The sequence below is a fragment of the Ambystoma mexicanum genome, chromosome 13 (genome assembly GCF_040938575.1).
Source record: "Ambystoma mexicanum isolate Mex_15411 chromosome 13, UKY_AmexF1_1, whole genome shotgun sequence".
Classification (NCBI taxonomy): domain Eukaryota; kingdom Metazoa; phylum Chordata; class Amphibia; order Caudata; family Ambystomatidae; genus Ambystoma; species Ambystoma mexicanum.
The window spans coordinates 511,217,946-511,240,867 of NC_090938.1; the positions used below are offsets into that span (position 1 = coordinate 511,217,946).

Below are 22,922 nucleotides of genomic sequence, written 5' to 3' on the forward strand. Positions count from 1 at the left end.
CCTCCCAGTGTAGAGTGAAGGCGCATAGGCATAGCCAACCCACACACGCAACTAAGGCCAAGAAAGCGGGAAGGTTACACTTCACCCCCGTCAGAGGGACTGAATATCCCAGTAAGTAAACCCTGGTTTGAGGATTGTGAAGCCAACTCCGTTGCATGCCACAGACTGCTCAAAGGGTTTAGTCCAAGAAAGATTAGAGGGTTGACAGTAAAGGGACAAACTAGTGGTGGCTTTTCATATTTTTGGGCTATCCTGTAACTTTCAAATAAACCTGGATTTGTTGATCCATGGGCCGGTAGCACATCCACACAATTGCAAAATAAATACAGCTACATAGCCTGGCTGAGGAGGCACATTTAAGTTTGGATCTGGTTTATCTTTATCAGTTCACGTTCTCAAAATGCCGTGCCAGTCTAGTTCTTGTTTTTATGCAGTTTATCATTGATCTGCTGAGATTCTATTTTATGTGTATAACAAACATGTCTATAAATATTGTGGACCAAATGATGGGACGAAAAGGTCAATGAACTGAAACGGTTTACATTAAACTGAAATAGCTAAACTGACTGTGCAAGTTAAGCGAATGTGGATAGTTTTTTCCACAGATATGTCACATGCCAGTGATTGATCTAGCCTAGTGTTCATGGCAGTGAGCCAGTTATTCTGAGCTGGGGCAGGAACGTGTGTGAAAGCGTGTCGGAGCAATAGGTCCAGATCTGTACTACATGCATCCCATGCAGTGTGGAGATGAAAATTGCATTCGATGATGCACCCGAGAGAAATTGGATGAACCAATTAGTAACAATCACACCTGAGGAACAGGAGGGTTCAGAAAAGAATTTAAGTAAAAATCTCCAAGAAGAAGACATCACATATGGGAACCAGGGCTTGGGGCTCATTCCTACTAGAGTCCCCTCTTAATTAATATGCCCATAGAGGACAGGGGGTGGTTTAGTACGATATCACTTTAGGAACATTGGACAATCACATACACTGGCCAATTGGATTAGAGAAATGATACACACCTTTAAAAGGGACTGGTTTCTAATATATAGAAGTCCAAACCCACAGATTGTAGGGACTCACTTGCTCACTGACTGACTGGGAAGGACAGACTGACAGAAGAGAAAGGACAATGGACAACAGAAAGGAAAAGATTGCTTTCTTTTGGATTACTAGCAGTACACTGTAAAAGGGCTACTTTGAGTTAAAGCACAGGCTCTCTTCAGTGGAGAGGATAACAGACAGCACCAAAGCAGAAAGGGGGACACCAGGCTGTGAGGGGACACAGACGACATCTTGCTGACTGATGCCCACCTGTTGCTAGAAGGGGAGAATTGATGAGTCCAAGAATGTGCTCTGGTCCGAGACAGCCAAAAGAAATCTCTATTCAAGTTTATTAAGGGGAAATAATTCAGGGGAGCGAAGGGGAACAGATTAAATCCTAGGCCTTTTCAGTGAAAGTACTGAGGAGACGGGGTAAATGAATGGACTAAACTTCCTAAGAAATGAACACCTCAATGCGCTTCTGGAATTCTATATTTGATAGAATAGGTCCTATGTGTGGGTGGGTGTATACTGGGAGATACCCTGACTAATGAGAAAGCACAGATGTATCTTTTTGGATTCCAGAATACTGTGTACATAGCTAGAACAATAAGGTCACAAAAGGCCTTTCATGTTTACATCAAGCCAAGTTCTGTTCCTGGCACTGAAACATTCAAGACAAAGGGGAAGGGAGGTTAACCTCTACCCATTCCCACTGTTATTGCCCATTGAAAATGACAATGTGTGAGAGGCCACCAGGGGGCGCGTAGGTGATGGCTGCCTGAGCGTCGCTCTCCCGCCGTCCGAGGCCGATTAACGGGGATTGAGCCCCCCCCCCGGACCCCCCCGGCGGCAACGCAGAGCAGGATCGGCAACCGGACCCTCCCCTGCGCCCCCGGCGCGAAAGAGCGGACTCCGGGGTCCACGAGGGGCCAGAGAACGGACTTTGCAGCCCGGGACGAGGGCGCGCCGAGCGAGCCCGCGGACTCCCTCGGCGGAAACATCGCAGGCGACAGGGCCCGGAAGGCGAGGCCCTCCCGGGGAACCATCGGCCTGTCCCGCGGGAGGTTGCGAGAACCAGGGCGAGCGCTCCGCCTTCCCCCGCGGTGCGGAGCGTGGAAGGCGGTCCCCGCTGTCCGGTGGGAGCTCGGGGCGAACGTGGTGAGGCCTCGAGGTAGCCCCCTTCCCCAGCGAGACCCCCCCTGGCCCTCCCGAGGCCTGTAACTGAGGGAGAGACGAACGACGTTGTCGGGGCACGAGGCCCGACCCCCCCCCCCCTCCGGACCCAGAGGTATAGCACAACTACGCCGACGGAACCATCTATCACTCGGCCCCGGTAGGTGGAGGCCCCTGCACTAACTTGCAGGGCGTGTGCCCGCCAACAGCCCCCCAGGAGCAGCCAGAACCAGGAAACGGACCCAGGCGCGAGGCCCCCACTTATCTCTCGTGGGGCGTGTGCCCGCCTGCAGGCTCTCATCAACCTCCTGGGCCCCCATTGACGGGGCCCGAAGAAACACGAGGCCCAACCCCCCCCCCCTCCGGACCCAGAGGTACAGCACAGCCACACCGACGGAACCATCCGTCACTCGGCCCCGGTAGGTGGAGGCCCCTGCGCTAACTTGCAGGGCGTGTGCCGGCCAACAGCCCCCCAGGAGCGGCCAGAACCAGGAAACGGAACCAGGTGCGAGGCCCCCACTTATCTCTCGTGGGGCGTGTGCCCGCCTGCAGGCTCTCATCAACCTCCCGGGCCCCCATTGACGGGGCCCGAAGAAAAGACTCCCGCGGCCCTGAGCAAGTGGCTAACAACGAAACAGGAGCGGGGAAGGCCCGCATGAACTGGCAGGAGGCCTTGCAAACTTTTCGATACGAAGGGGTTGGGAAAAATAGCGAGAACCCCACAATCCACGGGGCCATGGCCCACCCGGAATCCCCAACGCTCTCCACCACAGCCATGGAGAAGGGGTTTGCATCCATACTTCAAGAGATTCGGGATATGCGATCAGACATCGCGCAAAAGCTGGAAAAAATGGACAACAGGGTGGATAAGATGGAAGACAGGCTCCTGCGGGTGGAGGCCGATCAGTCGTCCTCAGCCATCCAGGAAGTGCAAATGGAAATGCGGCTGGCTGCTTTGGAAAAGAGGGACGAGGAAAGGGCCAGACAAATGGATGACTACGAAAACAGGGAAAGGAGGAATAACCTTAGATTTTTCGGGGTCCCGGAGGTGGAGGGGGAAACGGAGAGGGACTTAATTCGGGTGGTCCGTGATATAATCACCCTTCTCTTTGCCAAAGAAATGACAACGGAATTGACATTCGACCGCGTGCACAGGGCTGGCGGCAGGGCGGGAAGCCCCCGATCGATCCTTGCACGATTCCATTACTATACGGATAAGGCAAAAGTCCTGGAGGAGGCAAGGAAAGCAGGGAAGATCTCCTACAACGGCGCAGAGATCTCGATATTCCAAGACCTTTCAGCCTACACCCTGGCGAAGCGGAGAATGTGCCGCCCCTTAACGCAATTGCTGAAAGACAAAGGAGTACGCTACAGGTGGGGGTACCCATTCTCCCTGGTTTTTGAATACATGGGCCAGAAAACGTCGTTAACCTCAGAAGAGGACATAAGAGGGGCCATTCAGGACTATGTGACTGGGCCCACCACCGGGAGAGGCCCGACAGGCCCGGCGGGTCTGGTGGAGGGGTCCCAAAACCACCCTGGGCCCAGGAGGAGGAAAACCGGATCGAGAAAATACAGGAAGTTAAATACCCCCCCGGCTGCGAGGGAGGGAGAACGCAACGACACAGATGACTGAGAACAGGGGCGACTGGCCCTCTGGAGAGTCGATGCGATGATGGTCCGGTTGATCACACACTCCCCCAGGACAGCAAGTAAGGTGGGATCGAAGAAGGGGGGGGGGGGGGAAAAAAAAAGGGGGGGGGTGGGGGCTCACGACAAAGAGCTTAGCTCAGCGGGCCCGGCCGGGCGGAGCAGACTGGTGGTCCGGCCTAAAGCCAGGAATGGCGGGACTAATTGGCTGGACGCCGGGTAGGGGGGAGGGGGGAAAGAAGTTATTAGGGGGTTGTTGTTGGGGGATGGGGTTAGGGGATAAGTTGAGGGAAGGTCCGAATAATGCCCGACCAGTGCGATTATGGGAACAGACAACGATCAGTGATGTTAAGCCGATGCCCAACAGCTTTGATGACTTAGACTATGGCTGACGGCCGACCGGCCCTGGGAGTGGGCTCTCTGAACGTACGGGGCTTGAACACACCCACCAAGAGGTCCCTGGTCTGTCGCGAATTCAGGAGGGCGCAGCTGGACCTGCTGTTCTTACAAGAGACACATTGGGCGAAAGGGAAGGAACCCAAAATGAGAGGGGGAGGCATAGGGGAAGTCTTTCACGCATCCCATAAGGGGAAGAAAAGAGGGGTGGCTATCCTGGTCGCCAGGGGTCTCTGCTTCACAAATGAGGCTACCATGCAGGACCCCGAGGGCCGCTTCCTACTGGTGAGGGGTACCCTACAGGGAGCCCCCCTGACGCTGGCCGTGGTGTATGGTCCGAACGATGGCCAGGCCCAGTTTTGGGAAGAGGTCAAGGAGAAGCTTAAATTGTTCGTGAGGGGCACACTAGTGGTGGGAGGAGACTTTAACATGGTGTTGGTCCCGTCCATGGACAGGAAGAGGGTGGGTCCCCAGAACCCCAGACCATCGGAGGAACCCACGGCGCGATCCTTTCGGAGAGTAAATGAGGAGCTGGGCCTTGTAGACTCGATCCCGATCCCTAGAACAGGTGTCCCCTCTTACACGGATTACTCGGCCATCCACGCCTCGTTCTCGAGGATAGACTATATATTGGTGGATGAAACCCTTCGCTCACACGTTACGGGCTATAGGGTCGATCCTGTTCCCTGGTCCGATCATGACATGGTAAGAGTGACAATATCGGGGGGTTGGTGTGAGGAGCGTAGGGGCCGTTGGAGATGCAACGATGCCCTACTGAAGGACGAGGCTCTTGCCCAGGAGATTGCAGATGCCATTACAGACTTTTTTGAGTTAAATGACAATGGGGAAGTGGCCACGCACACGCTCTGGGACGCCTTCAAGGCGACTCTTCGTGGTATCCTCATCCAAAAAGGTGCCAGGGTAAAAAGAGAAAGAGAGGCCCAGGAAAGGTCCCTGCGGGATAAAATTGCCCAACTCCAACTAAGGGGGTCCCTAGATCGGTCCCCTGACCGCGATCGAGTGGCCGCCCTGGAGGATTGTAGACTCCAGTTGAGGGACTTACTTATCCACAAAACGGAGAGAAGTCTTCAGATGGTAAAGCAGAAGTATTATGAGAAGGGGGACAAAGCTGACAGGATCCTGGCATGGAAACTGAGGGAGGTCCAGAGGAGCAGGATGGTGAAGGAAGTGAGGGACGCCCAGGGAACCTTGGGCTGCGAATCCTCCCATATCGGAGGAGCCTTCCGCCAATATTATAAGACCCTGTACTCATCCGAATACAACGAGGGTAACTCCCCGATAGAGAATTTTTTGAGCTCCATCCGGCTCCCGGCTCTATCCAGGGAAGCATCCGAAGGGCTGGAAGGGCCAGTGACCGAAGATGAAGTGGATAAGGCCATAGGTGGGATGAAAGCGGGCACCTCCCCCGGGGAAGACGGGTTCTCTGTCTTCTTTTACAAAAAATTCCGGTTCTCCTTAATCCCGTACTTGGTGAGGGTTTTCAACTCGGTGCTAGAGGGGGGAGCCCTACCAGACTCCATGATGGGGGCTATCATTGCGGTATTACCTAAGGAGGGGAGGGACCCCAAGGAATGCGCCTCCTACCGCCCTATATCACTGCTCAACACTGATGTTAAGATACTGGCCAAGGTGGTGGGGAAGCGGATAGAGGGGGTGCTGCCGAAACTAATCCATGGGGACCAGGTGGGCTTCATCAGGGGGAGACAGGGTTCGGATAACATACGCAAGACCATAGACCTGCTTCACTTTGCACAACAGTCGGACCTTAACGCAAGTGTCCTCTCTCTGGATTCAGAGAAGGCGTTCGACAGAGTCGAGTGGCGGTACATGGACCTCCTCCTGAGGAGGATGGGTTTTGGGGCCCACATTATGAGCTGGGTAACGGCCCTTTACCGAGCTCCCACGGCAAGAGTCCAAGTAAATGGGGAGTTGACCGACACCTTCCCCCTCTCTCGAGGGACAAGACAGGGGTGCCCTCTCTCCCCTCTGATATACGTCCTCACGATAGAAGCCCTGGCCATAGCCATCACAGCCCACCCAGGAATTAGGGGGATCAGCAGGGGGGAGGTGGAGTTTAAACTTTCCTTGTTTGCAGATGATATTTTGGTCTACCTGGTGGACCCCTGCTCCTCACTCCCCCCCCTGCTGGACCTGATAACGGAATTTGGTCGCTTTTCGGGCCTGAAGATTAACGCCTCGAAATCGGTCCTGCTCCCCATGAGACCCCGAGACCCGGGGCTAGACCCCCTGAATAGACTCCATGGGATTGCAGTGGGGAAGGCTGAAATTCGATACCTGGGGGTTCTCCTTACAAGGGATTTAACTAGACTGGCCACCGCGAACTATGACCCCATAATAGAAGGGATCACATCAGATTTAAGGAGGTGGGGAAGGATGATCCTCTCCTGGTATGGCAGGATGACGGCGGTTAAAATGAATGTACTGCCACGGCTCCTGTACCTCTTCACGGCACTCCCAACTGGCGTCCCGCAGCAGACTTTCAGGGTGTTACAGAACTCCACCAGGGACTTTATTTGGCAGGGGAAAACCCCGAGGACCCGGAGGACTACGCTGACGCTGCCCAGGGAGGAGGGAGGGTTCGGTCTGCCGGACTTCGGCCTGTACTTTCGGGCGGCCCAGCTGAGAGTGCTCCTGGAGCACATGAAGGAGGGAATGGGGACATACTGGTCGTATCTGGAGGACATGGACACCCATCCCCTGAAGGTGCGAGACCTCCTGTGGGCCCCGCGGAGAGCGATCCCGGGACACCTGAGGGCTCACCCGACCTTGGGAGTCCTCTGGGACATCTGGAAGGAGGGCCCTCAGACGGCGCATCTCACTACATGGCCATCCCCGATGTCTTCCCTCTGGGGCCACCCCCTTAACCTGGGTAGCAAAGGGTTCAGATTCTCACAAACCTGGTCGGATAAAGGTCTGGAATGGGCGGGCCAGCTGTTCAGGGAAGGCGAATTCTTGCCCTATGAAGAACTGAGAGACACACTCGGCCAGGGATCCCTATCCGTCTTTGAGTACCTCCGTTTGAAAGGTATATTGTGCGATCAGTCGTGGGGCACCAGTCTGAGTAGGCACCTAACCCCCTTCGAAAAGCTGATAGACACAGCGACCTCAAGGAAGGGGGCGGTTTCTAGCATATACAAAATCCTCAATACGTATGACCTCCAAGGAAGGAGATCCTTCCGCAAGTTCTGGGAGGAGCTGGCAGGAGAGGAGATCTCAGAGGACTCCTGGTCGAGAATTTTCAAAATCGCCTTCCATGGGAACCTTTTCACGGCCGACATGGAACACAATTTCAAAGTTCTACAAGGGTGGCATAGGGACCCAGTGAAACTGTCGAAGATGTTCTCGGGGGTGTCCCCACTGTGTCCGAGGGGTTGTGGGCAGACGGGCTCCAGGAGCCATATGTGGTGGCACTGTCCAAAGGCTCAGGTGTACTGGGGGAAGGTGAGGGGCTGGATGGCGGAGGTAACAGAGGAACTCCCACCTCTCAACCCTCTGACGATGCTGTTGGGCCTCCCCCCGGAGGAAACGGAAGTTCACAGGTATCCGAGGATGTGGGAGACGATGTTGCGGGCGGGCAGGGTAGCCCTCGCACAAAAATGGAAAAGCCCGGAACCACCCTCCAAGGAAGAGTGGATGAAAAAGGTTAAAAACATGTTTATAATGGACAAACTGACTGCCATGGTGAACAACGATACTAGCACGTTCCTTACAAATTGGTATGGAATACAACAAACCTGGGGATGGGAGCTCCACTAATCCTTCCGACGAGAGATCTTGGCCCCAAAGGGGCACCCAGGAGGAGGTGGGCATTTCAGCAGTCGGGGAAGCCCAGTACCCGGGGCGAAATGGCTTCAGTCTGGACGGTAATAAGGGCATCAGCTACATCACACGCGGAGGGAGTTCCCACCGGGAGTCTCCCGACACAACAGACTGGGCTTGGCATTGGACAGGGGGGGTGGGTACATGTTGGGGTGGTGGGGGTGCGGGGTGGGGGGGACAAGGGGAGTCTGTTCTTTTTTTTTTCTCTGTAAACCTGAATAATAAAAAATTGAAGTTTAAAAAAAAAGAAAATGACAATGTACACATTCATGCAATACAAAAACCATTGAAAGTAATCTTGCAAACATGCGTTAAACATACATATTCCTTTTAGCAAGCACTTTACGTGTGGGAGGGGGTTAAGTAGCCAGTCTACAGGTGTTTTTAGAATGCTGTTTGAGATGCTCACATGTCCATTGGTTAGAGGGGTGGGGTTTAGGTTTATTCCAAATAGAGATTTAGATTGGTTTGGATTTCGTTTGTATCAAAATGAAAGTTTAATCCTGAACTCAACCTTCCTCCACCCCCGCAGCCCCCCTGTTTCCCTGATGGTGGATATGTACTCAGGGTAAATTAAATGTGTATGTGGTGATATGGGTTACAAAGGTGTACTCCTGTAAATGCTGCCGTGGGAATTGAGGTGCCTAGAGTATCGATCATTCTTCATGAGAGTCACCATTGATTTCGGAATTTCGTAGGATGCATAATTTGTTAAGATTCAATTTCTATTTTATTAATAAATTGGCCTGTACAGCTCGGTTTTTCTCGAAAGGGGAGGGAGGCTGGTTGTAGGGAATCAAAATTTTAATTTGGGTCCCAGGTTCATAAAAAGAACTTAATTCAATAAAGATTTTGCTTGCCCAATTAGGGGGGTAGAAAATTCCATAAAAGTAACCTGATTAAAACATCCTACAAAGCAATTACTTAAGATGCCTCAAATGCAAACAGGTGTGTAGGGTTGGGTAGACCCATTTTGGGTTTTGGCGTTGTGCTATATTCCAAGGAAGGCCCAGAGGTCCAGGATTTAAAGTGTGAAGCTTCATACCCATTAAAAGCTTCTCCTGGTCTCTGGACAAAACCAAACATTGAAATAATTTCAGAGTAGGTGTTGGGCACTTCATCCAGTTTAGCTAAAACTAGCCATCGTGAAACTCAAGAATCGCTTCTTGATCTGATCCATAACGCAAAGCAGACATTATGGGGTAGGGGTATGCTCAGTCACTTCAGTGACTTCCATTCCATACCACAACCCCGACATGAGATTGGAGAGCAGAACCAGGAGACATGAAGGAACTCCGGAGATTCAAATCTGCCAGTTAGTGATGTTTTTACCGAATATTGCCACTTCCCCAGAGGTGTACTAGTATTGCAGAAGTGGGTCTAGTTTAGAGATGGATGCCAAGGAGCACTGGCTCATACCTGGGGAAGTTTTAAACAGGATTTTGGGCCTGCACAGCTTGCAAAACAAAATTAAAAAGCAGGTGTGGAAACGATTACGGTTGTTAAACTATATGGGTGCTCCCTAGGTAAGGGGGGCACTGAACTGCAGAGCAGTACCATAATTTTTGAATAGTCAAAGTATCCCATGCGTCTTCTAGTCCGATAGAAACCCCCAAATTGCTTAGAGAGTAGGGAATTTAACCAGCTGCAATGTCGCTAAACGCACATGTTGGCTTCAAAATTTGCAGACACTGTACCCAATCACAAATAAATGCAGTAAGGAGCAGGTAACTAGTGGTGCAATGGAGCAGGCTCAGATTGTGCCTTCAACTGTCAAACATTCAGTTGGGGCTTGGGCAGGGCTATGACTGCTTTGTAACGATGGCAGATGCCTCAGAGGAAAGGTGCAGGCATTGCTTAGTTGTGGAAAAGCAGCCTGCTTAGTGTGCTTGGGCTGCTCACCAGTATAATGCGAAATCTGAAACCTAAGTTACTTACACCAAGTGACGAAACAAGTTTGCAGTCTTATGGCCATTTGTGTACCAATGTTGATGTTCTCCTGCTTAGCCATTTTGGGTCATTTCTTTGTTTGGGGGACACTGCGAGATGGGCCTAAAATGGAAGTTATAACAATAACATGGGCTCAGTGAGCCACCCCTCATACCTCCTAGTAGCTTGGCCTGGTTCAGACAGGTCCTAGCCCTTTACAGGCCAGTGCACATTGTGGGTGTGGATCTGTGAGTTTGGTGGTTGTTAGAGACAACCTGATTGGATGGCTGCCAAACCATTTGGGAGGGTGCTCCCATGTGATTGGAGGACAGGTTTAGGCCAGTCCATGAGTGGATGGTATATCTAAGCGAGTCCTAGCCCCTTTTGCTGGGATTTTGGTCGGTTGCTTACCTGCCACTATTCATGTGCACCTTGAAATGATTTGGCTGTAATTGTAGGACCAGTCCTGGCTATACTGGCTGCATTCGGTCTTTACTCTTGGCTCGGATTTTAGACTTTAGCTGCTGGACATCCTTTCTGAGCTGCCCCAACCATCCGAGTTAGGTCCTCCCTGGCTCGGCCCATTTCTGGGCAGTTCTACTGCCGTCATCCCAGAATTTCCTGCTGGGCCCTGTGCTTTAGGGTAGGAAGGTGCAGTCGTCTAGAAGGGCAATGAGGCACCAACCCCCCACTGCTCTTTGTCTGGGCGGTCCTGGATCAGAACCACAGTTTGTTGGCTAGCTGCTGCCTCCCCCCCTCCTCTCACCCCTCCTCGAGGTTGCTTTTCTGTACATGGAAATGTTTCCTGCCCCTCCCCCTCTCCCACCCAATCGGCATGTACGGCCAAAAACCCAGAATTTTAAAAAGTACCTAATCCATAATGTACTTTCAAATTAATCTATTACACACCTGCTATCAAAGTGTTGGGCTAATTTTCGCTCGATACTTGCGGTTTATAGTGATAATGTAGAAAGACAAAATGTAGAAAGTCAAAATGTCGAAAAATAAATGTTAAAAAAAAAAAGTTGAATTTTATTTTATGACGTTTTTTATTAGAAATGGGGGGTTCCCCCCAACCCCCCCCTTTTTTTTGTTTTACCTATTTTTTTTATTCCCGGACCCCAAAATAAATATACAATTTAAAAAAGGGGAATTCGACATTTTATTTTCGACATTGTCATTCGACATTTTATTTTCGACATTTTGACTGACCACCATACTTGCAACAGTGCATTTCTAGGAGTGGAACAAGACCTTATGGGTCTGGTACCATCAGCCTCATTTTGGTTCCCTGCGGGGTTGTTTGCTAAAATAGTAGCTCCTCTGTCTCCCTCTAGGTGATGTAAATGGATGGAGTGCATTTGAATCCTGTATTTTACTATGTGCTAGCGGTATAGGATTGACCTGTAAAATCCCAACTCCAGTGTTTTCCAGTTGTCATTTTTAGAGACCGAATTCATTGCATCTGCTCCCTATAATATGTTCTCAAATCCTGCTCACAGGCTTTGCTACTTTATTAGCTCATCGGGAAGATGTGTCCTCCTGAACTCAGGAAGATGTGTCCTTCTGATCTCAGGAAGATGGGAGGATCAAGAATTCGTAATGAGTTATTTAGGAGGACTGAATTTCTAGAGGTAATGTTAAAAAAAAAGCTTTGCTTAAACTTGTAATATATAAAAACACTGCAATGCCTTTTCTAGCAGTGCATCAACATTTCACGTAGTATGCTGCCGAAAAATCCCTAAATGTACACAGCACGCAGATCTTATGCACTCACTCGCAAGAGCACACAGCAGAAGTATTATGCAAATAAGCAAACGCGCTGATCGAATCCCCACAAAAAGTCCAGTTTTTAATGGTAAATGGAAGCCAAAAGAAAAAATGATGTGCAGGAATTTCAGGCTAATCCAACAGTGCAGCACAACCCACAGCAAGAGCATTCATTGTAAACGTTTAAGATACCAAGTCTCAAATGCTCCTGCTGATTCATAGCAATAACTAGATGGTTCAGGGCTACACTCTAGTAGTCAAGGACAAATATTAGCGTATCTACTTGAATCTACAATTTTCTATAGGGGCTCCCAAATCCCACCAGAAATTTTAGGCACACAAGAGTGTATTTTAGTCCGGGATTTCAAAATAGAATACAAAAACCTGGGCTTATTTCGGGCCTGCTGGTGTATAGAGGGCAAACCCAGAGAACAGTTTTTAAATTCTCAGACACCATCTAAATCTGGAGGGCTTGAACCAAAAAGGAAAAATGGCACAGAACTGGGAGGCCACGCTGTGCCAAGTCAACGTTAACTTACAAGAAAAGAAAAAAGGGGTTATTCTCAAAGCTAGACTAGGCAAATTGCTTAACTAACCATTGGAGGTTAGCGAGTCAACATGTGTACACCCTCTCCCCTCCACTCTTCAGCGAGCTCCCTGCATACATTTAATTCACAGGGCCCTTCCAATGTAAAAAAGAACTGGCCAGATTTTTGGGTTTGCCTCCAATAACCTAGAAAGATATTAGAGGACGTGATAGGAAAGTTTTATCTAGACTTAGCCTTTCAATAGGTCTACTTTCCACCACATTGTGCTGCTTTTGTTTTCTGCATTTTGCTTTCTGTATTGTCGATTTGTTACATTTTCTGGTTAAGTGTTATGCACCACCCATGGTGGTCAGTTTATAAAAAACTGTATAAAGGTTTATCGGTCACCAGAATCACCAAAATGGGACTAAAAATGGCTTCATCTGCCAGTGTTGCATTCCATAGCGGATTACATGTCTAGCACTTACACAAACTCCCCTCGAAGCCCTATGAACATGCAGAGGAGCAATGGGTTAATTAGAAAGTCCTCAATTGATGGATCTCGCATTTTTATCTGACTTGATGATAGTTCTTAGATCGCTAGAAAAAAAAAGCTAAATAATGTTGCCCGAAGGACATATCGGGACACTGTTTCTGGGTTTATTTTACTTTATTGCCGTGCATTGAAGACCAAAATCAAGACTAAATCTCCCAAAATGCAGCAACTAGAATAATTAAGGCTTATGTCGGGGGCAAAGTATCCCCAATGACTGGTCTGGTAGTCAATGTTAAGTGGAAATTTGATGCAAGAATTCCTTGTATCAAATGTTGAATGGCAGAAAAACCAGTTTGCAAATCCTTGAAGGCTACAGCCATCCCCACTCCGTATCACCACATCTTGTTACACTCACATAGTTCATTCACCAGTGGCCAGGAAGGATGCTGCACACCACACCAAAAACAGGGGGTATGATTTGACCCCTATCATCCAGTATAATCACTCACTTGCTGGGAGTGTTACAAGACACAGTGCTGTGGACTGACAGAATTAAATCTTCAAGGTAAAGTGAGGTTAGCATGTGCACCAGAGAGCTTCTTGGGACTGTAGCAAGGAGCAGAGGTTTCCGACACAGGACCAGTAAGAGCCAGGTCGGAATGGCCTGCTTCACACCAGATGATCTGGCCAAGGACCTAAATGCAAAAGGACCCCGCCAGCAAAAAATGCTGCCTTTCTTAAACGGGTGACTGAGCAGGGTTTGCAGAGAAGACTGCAACCTTCACCTGGATTCAGTGCTTCATCAGAACCAGAGAATAGGTGCAATGCACGGGAGAGTCAAACTCCTGCTGTCCTGCCTCCAAAGTCTTGACCAAAGTATTTCTAAAGCAAGGGGTCTGTAATCCCCAAATAGAGATCTCGCGGTCCAGGTGTGTTGAAAAAAGGGAAAGCACAGAATGTTTGAGTACCTTAAACTGGAAAGGGTAGGAACCTATTGAACATGGGAGGTCAGAAAGCAATTGTTAGACCATAACTCTTTTGCCATGCTGTGGGGGGTGGGAAGGAGTCGCAGGGGGCTGAGGGGAGAGGGGATAAGCATTGCAAAACAAAGAATCTCATCACTCCATGGATCCCCCGGTCTCCATCACTCATATCTTGTTTAATTAATCCATTGGGAGGATTTGGAACATCCCCATGGGGGTGTGCGCTCACCTGGGCATTTATGAAATTTTAAATGAAATTGATGTTAGATCAACCTCTGGAAAATGTGTGGGGCTACACCCTTGTACTCTTGGTGGACACAGCCTACAGGCGCCACCCCCTGTCATTTAGTTGGGATATGACCGCCAGAAGTACATCAAGACCTCTCAGAAGGGGAGGGCAAAACCTTCCTCCTGCCATGGCCAGCCTAATAAACTACCCAAGGCTCCATTGATCTGCCCTGTTCTTGGTTAGCTGCTGGTGGCAGCTTCACATCCTAATCAGAATTAATTCAAACATGCCCATGAGGAGGCGTGGTCGCAGCACTAAAAAGCCACGAAAACCCCAACTACCTGTGATGCACACTGTCAACCTGAAACCATTCCTGCCTATCAGTATCAAGGGCAATAACCAGTCATGTCTGGGTCTATGTATTTACAGTATTCATGCCTGCAGGGGGGCCCCATTCAGTAGATAAGTATGTGGTTTGGCGGCAACCAAAACTCTTGTCTAGCCAAAGTTCCAAGGGAGACCTGCTGCTTTAATCAGGAACCACAGAGCTCAATTAACTAGAGAGACCCTTTAATCAGCAACAGACAGGAAAATGGGGGTGGGTATTTAGTTTACATGTTTTTACCCCTTTACCTTTTCTGTTGCAAAGCACTCTGGTTAGGATCTCACGCATACAGGAGATTGTTGGTGGGGACACAGGATTGGTTCATTAACGTAGGCTCAGCCAACACCAGTCCCTGGGGCCCATTTGGATTAAAAAAAGTAACAAGAAGAACTCCTTTGGAACCTGGCTAAAGGTACAGTCTGGTTTACAGCTTCTGCCAGTGAAGGGAGGCCAGGGTTTCCAAAGACCACAGTCCCACCCCTAAACATCTCCCAGGGAACAGAGTGAGATACTGAATCCAGAGGACCCTCCAGCAGCTCCAGAACCGGTACCCAGTCAGCACAAAGCGTGCCCTGCAAGCAAGCTTCCTAGGTGGTAAGTGCCAGAGAGTGTGAACCAAACCCAGGACACGGCAGGTGCTTGCAACACTTCTCAGCTTTGGGCCACCTGCCTGCCTTAAAAGACAACACGAGTCCAGTGAAGAAACTAGGAGTGCATCGACGACAGTCTACCTTAAAGGACATTCTCGAGCCAGTCAAGCCCACACGAGCTGCAACCAACTGCACCACTGACTGTTGTCACAGCCATCTCATCTACTCCATCGACCTGCTCTAAAACACTTCAACCACCAATCCATTAGGTTGAGCATATGGGTTAATACACACCCTAGTTCCTAGGAGATCTCGGTAGATTTAACCTCAATACAGAAATTTAGTGCTACCTTCAAACACCTCAAAATGTGCTCTAGCCATTTCAGAGTGATCAAGGACTCCTAGGTAGTAAGAAATGGTGAGCTGTTTGTATGTGAATAACAGAGTGGGCAAATGAGTTTATGCCCAGCTTGTAACTTCATCCCTGCCTTTAAATATCTTCGATTTCTCACAACTCCAAACTAACCACCACCTCATGTGTCCATGAGTCGGACCCAAGTTCCAAACAAAAACATCCATCATTTCCTTTTGTAATGCGCCTTCATTTCCTGGTCAAGCCCAAAATCAAGATCCGACTTCAAACAATTCTTTGTTGCTGCAAAAGCCGGCACGGGAAGCCTTCTGCACCAAGTGCTGTAGCGAGGACGGTCGCCAAGAAAATGAACATGGTGCTAGAGCGTGCCACACTAAGTCCTCCCATTTAAACTGTCACACCAAAGTCTCTTAAATGTTGGGTTCGAGGATGGCAAAAGCGTCACAGTTTAAGATGGCATGACAATAGGGATCTTGCTAGGTCTTATCCCTCCGTTATTCACATACACACAGCTCACCATTTCTTACGTAGGAGTCGGATCACTCTGAAATGTCAGTACTGGCAGGACTCGGGGCTAGCTAGCCTTTTTGTTGTAGCCCCTGAGCTTCTATCTGGGGCTACAACCAATAGACCCAGGGCTTTAACCCCACTTCTTACCAACGCCAGTGCCTGTAACCATGAATAAATTATGGGGAGTCCATTATCCCCCATTTTCACTGATGGGTTGACTATATTTATTAACCAGTAAGAAAACTATCTCCTGATACATATCTCCTTTATTGTGCTGAACAGTGACCAGAACGTGGCTTTTGAACGAGACATTCCAGTCTACCGATATTATGAGCGTTTCATGTGGTTCCATGCGCTCTTTTAGATGCAGAGGATGCACCCTTTGGTGAGTGCTCTTCTCATTTATAACATGAGATATATATATATATATATATATGTCCATTTGTCTGGAGCCTATACTTTTATTTTAGAATGATTAGTGCCCTTCGAAATCCATTGACACTACGTTAGATTTGTCTCCCTTTATATCCAATCCGTCTCTTGTATCCCAGGAGTATGCCATACAATTACATGTGTAGAATGGGTGGCTCCCTCACTGATGCATTACCGCCATAGTCGCCACGCACTCCAACAGTAAGCAACTTTTGGATTCCACCAACACTATACGACTGGTCACTATCTACATCAATCAGCTTGAATCACCTCACTAATTCGCCAGAAAAGTTGAATGGACAACTGTTTAGATATTACGTATGGTGAAGTTTTGGCAACCATATGGGTTAATAATTACTGACATTGTGTACTAGTATAACTGACAAAGGTTTGGTGAATAGAAAATGTCCCTTCATGTGAAGGCTGCCCGTCTAGGGCTATTCTGAACATGCTGATACCTCATGGATTGTATTTGTGCCCAATTTATATGCCAATAATGGTCATTGTGTACCTGTGGCATTTATAAGGGTTTCCTGTTAGAACATACACTGATGCATGTTGATTGTTTTTCTGTAGTTATCACAACTGGTGGTATTTTTAAGATGAATTAGCAAATATTCCCATGGTTGGGTTATAACGGCAACCATTGCGTTTTCCCTTTATGCAGGACATCTATCAACAGTCCTATAAGGCTTCTGAAGAGGAATTGCCTCGAAACGCGTCAGCCTTTGACACTGGACTATGGGATGTGCTTTGTTTATGTATATACTTCCTCATGATTAAAATGCCCTTGCTTTTAGAATATCTGAGTACATAGACTTTTCATTGAGTGGATACATGGTAATTACTAATTGAAGATGAACTACTTGTGATTGTTATAAACTGATGACTTACCGCCATTTGGGCGGATCTAGATAGTGTGCAGGGGACATGAGGATTCCTATTGTGAATGCTTTTTCTCCTCTCTTTTGTATAGTAAGGTCTTATGCCAAGGCCTTAATTCCTACCCTGCACCTTCAAATCCTTGAAACCAGCTTTACTGGACCTTAAAGCTTTAAGTATTCTTCCTCTAAGTTTTGGTGTGCCCCCATTACCTTATTGCTGTACTATAGCCCCCTCAAACTGCCTCTGGCTACAGCGCTGCATGACAATGGTCAAACATGGTAAAAATGGGGATGATGCCGCTACAGCTTAGCTAGTAGATTGCACACTGAGAACAGCCTTCCATTGTGCACTGCACAGGAAGGAGGATTACAACTTCATGGAGAAGGTATCCATTTCGCCTCTCCCCCCCCACCACCTCCTTCACAGTTCTATTCACGGAATGGGCACACCTCTCCTCTTGCCTCCCCTCTTCCTTGGGGACTTTAACCTCCATCTTGACTCCCTGGATATGGCAACTGTACTCCGTGACCTCTGAATCTTTCCCTCACTATTCTGCCCTCTGGAGCAACCAACTCGGCCAGACACAGCTTGGATGCTCTCCTCTCAGACATCCCTTTCTTCAACCCTCTTTCCTGTTCTGACCACTCACCTCTCGTCTTGATATCCCCTGCCCTCTAACAAAGTCTCTGTCCACACCACCAGTCTCCTTCTCAGTCATGACTAAGCATGTGTCAGTTGCTGCATTTGTTGCTACGTTCATCCCACACCCCACCGCTTTTGACTCTCCACTAGACTGCTCTGGCTAACCTCAATCGCTCCATCTCTAACACCCTTGACATCCTTGCTCCGGTCAGGAGGCTCTGCATTAAGTCTTCCTCCAAACAAAACTCTTAGAATGATTCTGACTTGGCTGCTCTGAAATGCAAGTGTAAAGCTGCCTTGTGGAAGTGGCAGGCCTCAGACATATCCTCCGACAAATTGGGTTGCTCCAAAGGCCCTATCATCTCACAATTTGCTCTAAGAGGGTTCATGCCTAAGCCCATATCTCTGGTGCCACCAATAATACGGCTGAATTTTTCAAAATCCGAAAGGAACTTGCCAACCCTATTGCAGTCTCCTCCCCCCTCCCAGGTCCTCGGCACTGGCCTCCCCTTCTACAAAACTCAGGCCATCCCGTCCTCACTTTGATCTACTCTCCTCCCGCAGCTCCTGCTTCTCTTGCCTCCCTTGACCTCTCCCTTCTTGCCCCTCCAGCCCCCACACATTACTCCTTCACTCCCATTGCACCGGATGGTCCGCGATATGAAAGTCTCCTCTAAACAGGTTCTCCCCTGCGCCTCCAGAACCATCAGGACATCTCTCTCGCCCCAGCCTTGGCCGACCTTTGTAACCATTATTTTGCCACTGGCGCCTTCCCAACCTCCCTAAAGCAATCTCGTGTACAGTCTTCTAAAAAAAGCAGTCTTCTGACCTTTCTTACGTGGCTAACTATCACCCTATCTCTATCCCCACTTAAGCAAACTCATGGAGAAGCTGGTCATCCCCAAACAGACCTGCCACACGCAGGTGGATGGCTGCCTCCATGAGCACCAGTCTGGCTTCAGAGCATCCAGAGGCACAGCAACAGCTCTTGAAAACGAGAGGACCTGCTCTAGAAGATGGATTCTAACTCTCCCTCTGTTCTGATACTCCTCGATATTTCTTCTGCCTTCCACAAAGTCAACCACTGCATCCTCAAATGGTCTCCTTGATACTATTTGCATCATGGACCGGGCACTGGCGTGGTTGACCTTTCAAACCGACCCTCCCAAGTGCAATTTGGATCTTTTCTCTCCTTCACCTCTCTCTACCCGTGGCATCCCTCAGAGCTCTATCCCATCGCCATGGCTCTTCAACATCCCTCTGGCCCACTTGATCTCCACCTGCTCTTGCCAAATCATGTTTTACGGATGACGGCTCCTTTAAGCTTCCATCCTCTATCTCCTCCCCTTTCTCTCTCATACCAGACTGCCTGACTGATATTTAGACATGGTGCTCTTCTAATGATCTCTACCTTCATGCCAGTAAAAGAGATCCTTCTCATTGGTTCTCCTGCTTCCCGTCCACCCCTCAAACTACCCCCCTCAGCCCCAACTCTGGCCTCCCTCCTTGGGTCCCCTTCAATCACCATCCTGTGAGGCAAAAAACCTTTGGGTCATCTTGGACTTTCTCTCCACACAACAGACCTTGCCAAGAAGTCCAACGTTCAGCTTCACCACCTCAAAGGCATTCCCTTTCCTCACCTTCACTCAGAACCTCAACTTCTCCAGAGCTCTGGTTCTCTCTAGGCTGGACTACTGTAACAACCTCTTCCTCAATCTGCCCTTTCCTCCCTTTGCCCACCTCAGCTAATCCAGAATAGAGCTGCAAAACGTATCATTGGCCTCCAGCCCAGGGACTGCATCCATCTCCAGTTCTAAAATGGGTCCTGGTGACTCGAATGGAAAACCCTTCACATCATCCACAAGGCTGTCTGGGGCCTGGGACCTCTACACCCAGCTTTCTCCCCCTAAATACCTGCATGCTAGGGTTCTTCAGTCCTCTAGGTCCATGCTCTGTGTTTCCATGTAAGGTCCTTGCAAAAAAAAAGATCACCTGGCAAAAAAGTTTCCCAAAAAATAATTGCTGTTTGCAGGGACATGACATTTAACATGTGGGTGACACCCCCTCCAACCCCTGCTCCCCTTGATCCCATATATATGGTCACCATATTTAATGTCACCATGACCTTTCCCGGATATATCGGGATACCCTCTCTGCAGGTCAACCGTTTCTCCAAGCAGAGGGCGGGAGGCAGATCCCCCCCCCCCCCTCTCTCCTCAACAGGATCCTTCCTCTGGATCGACCTTTCTGCCCCCCCAGACTTGAGCCGCATCTTCTTAAATTCCAGAAACTTCAAGACTTTCCTCCTCTTGCATCTCTCCCTCTCCCCATCCAGTGCTTAAGTGCCTCCGGAGTGACACAGGGGCCAGACATCCCAACCATTCTCCCCAGCATCCCTTAGCACTTGCCCTAGGGCACCCTTGCCCGCACTAGCCAGCATCTGGTCCATCCTGTGCATTGCACTTATCTATCCCCCTCCACCCTTTTCCCTGGCACTTGCCCTCTGGGCTCCCCTCAGCACTTGCTCACCCCACCAGCCCCCTTGGGACCCCCATTCCTGCACTCCCCCCCCCCCCTTTCACTGCTCCTTTACCCAACCCTCTGCTGCACTTTTATCAACATGGTTGGATTGTCACATGGCCTATTAACAGTCACTGTTTATTCTCATGCCCCCCTCCCCACCCTTTTAACTTATGGTGCCAGGAAACACTTGTGTATAGGCACAATACAAATGACCAATAAATTAAATAGAAATAGTGGTTTAGCGAAGGACACTGTAGCGCAAAGACAAGAATGCCCTGGAGGTCAAGGGACAAAACCAGAACTGGAAACGCGCGTCAGATCAGGAGCCACTGCAACAGAACTCCTCAGCCCCTCGCAACCTCCAATCCTATGCCATTGACTAAAACCACGCTGTTGAGGTAGTAAATGCACCTCCCCACTATCCACCACACAGTGCAGTCTACAAAGCCAGTGCATTGGAATTACTGGGCTATACAAGCTTAAATCGCATTACTAAGACCACTCCAATACGTAACATCCCAAAACAACACTGAGCTGCACTTGCATTATTTTCAGTGCGCACCCTTGCACTAACTTGGTGGAATCTTAGGAGAAAGCAAATCTAGCATTTTGGGCAACATCAATGTGTGACCAAAGCTCATTCTACTGAAGTTTTAATAGATTCCATAATTCAAAGGGAAATCCTTTAGATCCATTGGATGCCTCAATCAGTGGATTTGTAGAGCTTCAGCTGTGTTCAGACTAGTCGATTAAGAGCAATGGTAGACTTGTGAGAACGCCCAGTTAAACTGCTGAGTGGATCAGAGTTGCAACACTTGGGGAACAGACAACACGGAAAAAATAAAGAATGGGCAGTCCACACCACCAGTCATGAGTGCAAAGTCACAGGGTCAGATTAGCAGTAAGCGACGTATTCCTCGGACAGGAATAACAGTACTCTGAGAAACGGCTGTTATGTTGGTAGTTTGCAGAGGGGTAGGTTAACATGTGGACATTTCAAGGTGCAGAGCAGGTAACGGAGTTGTGGAGCAGGAAAGAAGAAAACCAGACTGAGGAGGGCAGCTGAGCAATAGTGGGAAAGGCATAAGCCACCTTTGTCTTCTTCCAAGAGTCATCTCAAATCAAGACCTTGTTGGTAAGGAAAGTGGGTCTTCACACCCACCTTAGGCGATACCGACTGAGAAATAAATTAATGCTAAGAGCACATCCACGGTGCGGGAGAGGTGCACATAATGGAGGGTCCGTGACCACCTTAGTACATGCATTAGAAGCTACACAGTAAATGCAGGTGCAAACGCCATCTTGGTTGGCAATCGCAATCTCAGAAGAAGGACCAAGCGCAGCGAATAATTCTGTTTGTATTATATTCCTTTGCATGAGCGTGACCATCACCCCCCACCACAGCCAGGTCTCGCAGACCCCACAAAATACTCCATTGTTTCAAGAAGGTTATAGGCCCTCGCACCCAGGAAAGAACATAGCAGAGCTCCGCTTGGCAGTACCATCCCACAGGGCCGATCGCAAAGCCCTCCTGCCCCCAACGATGCCCACACGAGAAATACAGCTTTGCCGTGCTTTCATCCCATGAATTCTCATGCCATGGCACCGTCCAAAGCCAGACCACTGACCATTAAACCTTTACACTCCGAGATCAGAAGGCAAGGGTATCGCGCCTTCAAAAACTGGTCACAAGATTTGTGCTGAGAGGTGCAAGGTAGCATCAAAAGTATAGCCTAAAACTAAGGTGGAGGACCTTGGGAGTTGCTGATCTGTCTGGGAGCGAGAGAAGCATGCAAGTTAGTGTGACCTCCGCTCTCCCATCGAGCCCATCTGCCAGGTGCTTGATGCAGCGATAAAATAACATTGTTATTAGACAATTGTTAGGCCAACTTCACCTCGGTTGACTAGTCCAGCAGCACCCATGTGGGCAGATTAATAGATGAAGATGGACCAATGGCCTGGCATCCCATATGGAGCCGGCCCTTTATGTATAGAGCTTGCCCAGATAGGATTGCAGAACTGTACTATATGCGATTGCGTCGTTAGTGACGTTTTTTGTGCTTATAATGTGCTGCACATCCCTACAGAGCTCTGCTGCTGCCGAGCACTCGAGTTCTTTGCTGATGCATTTCTATTTGAGAAATGAATACAGTTATCCTTGCAAGCATGTCTTGGGCCTTTTTCCCTAGGGGGCTGTATATTTTCTGGTCTGAGTGCGCAGGGGCGTGCCTTCAACCTGCAGAAGGTAGTGCAGTAAATCATGCATCATCAGTGCAACAAAGGGTCTGCACTGGGCCTCCAAGCAGCCATACAGGTTCTGTAAGCTTGGTAACCCAGAGGAGAACAACGTAGGTTTCAATTGGCAGCTTCCGGGCTGAATGCAATCCTCTGATCCTTCACTCGGCAGCCCTCGAGAGCCACCACTGGCTACTTGGGATGCCAGTCGCTAGATTTCTAGCAATAAGTTTCGTTAACAGCCTTTGAACTCAGTCTGAAATGCATTTAAAGGTATGCATTT

At 49.1% G+C, this 22,922-nt stretch overlaps 1 protein-coding gene across 1 annotated transcript in view; it reads right to left on the reverse strand.

Annotated features, from left to right (window-relative positions):
* Positions 1 to 22,922, reverse strand: part of VAT1 (vesicle amine transport 1) — a 204,983-nt gene that overhangs the window by 11,708 nt on the left and 170,353 nt on the right. The gene's annotated exons all lie outside the window — the stretch shown is intronic.